Source organism: Penaeus monodon, chromosome 22 (genome assembly GCF_015228065.2).
Source record: "Penaeus monodon isolate SGIC_2016 chromosome 22, NSTDA_Pmon_1, whole genome shotgun sequence".
Taxonomy (NCBI): domain Eukaryota; kingdom Metazoa; phylum Arthropoda; class Malacostraca; order Decapoda; family Penaeidae; genus Penaeus; species Penaeus monodon.
This window is the reverse complement of record NC_051407.1, coordinates 4,943,234-4,944,320: the sequence shown is the minus strand read 5'-3', so window position 1 is coordinate 4,944,320 and position 1,087 is coordinate 4,943,234. Positions and strand designations below refer to the sequence as shown.

Here is a 1,087-nt window from a genome sequence, read left to right as displayed (position 1 = left end):
TTGTCTGTGCCCCCGTCCCCTCTCGGTTCCCTCACGTCATAAGTTCAAGCTGACTCAGGGTTATTCTTCTATACGATATGCTTTAGATGATGATGATAATGGAGCCTCTCAGGTCCCGCGAATTGTTATTTTTTCTTCTTCTTCTTAAAAAAAAAAATTATTATTTTTATACAAACACTCGAGATACTCGGATTTCTAGCGGGAGAATATCTGTATCAATGGCCAGAGAATACTACATTAAACCCCTCACTATGGCAACGTGGCCAATTTAGTCAATTACGGCCACTGAAGCATCCCCTGGTAACCTTTGGCCTCGAAAAGTGACCAATCATATTTCACGTCCCTGTAAACACGCATTAAGATTGGTCGACTCTGTGCTCGCGGTTGGATCCTTTCAGAGCAACCGCGGCCGCCAGCCAATCGCAATCGAGAGCCTGTCCAGTGGCGCTTCTCATTGGCTGGCTGGCAGCGGAGCGTGAGTAAAGCGGCGGGTAATTGGCTAGGCCCGAGGCGGCTGCGAAGAGGATGTGGGTTGGAGGCTGGGAAGGGTTACCGCCTCACTACAGCCACTCCGCTTTGCCGAGCCACCTGCCTGCGCTTATGTAAGACCGCGCGTTCACCTCTCCGACATCGGCGGTATGAACAAGCCTATGGAAATTGATGCAGCGCAAGAGTTACCCTGTGCCTCGCGGATGCAGATGGCCCGCCCAGTTGGCTCGAGCAGGCCTCGGGGTCCAGGGGGCAACGGCGAGGAATTTTCATTAAGCATCCAGGGGAAAAAATCATAGCGTAGCCGGATTCCATGACAGGGTCTCCTACAAGACACAGACCGTGACCAACCGTTCCCTACGACCGTGCAACACATACCTGTTAGCACTCGACTCCCTGTCGGGCCATTTAATGACGATGACACGTCACACTCGCCCGATCGACGACCTATCGCATAAGTGAATGTAATCGAATCGGACATCAGAAGGGTGCAATTTGGCTTTATTTGTCTTCCATGCAATTCGGACTGTCAACCCGACTCGACCTCTCTAAGAGAGGAAGAGAGGAAAACTGTACATTCACTGAACGAAAAATACAC

General features: G+C 50.9%; 1 protein-coding gene across 1 annotated transcript in view; it reads right to left on the bottom strand.

Moving 5' to 3' along the window:
- Positions 1-1,087, bottom strand: part of LOC119586839 (neurogenic locus Notch protein-like) — a gene marked incomplete at its 3' end in the record, with an annotated part of 145,347 nt that overhangs the window by 10,961 nt on the left and 133,299 nt on the right.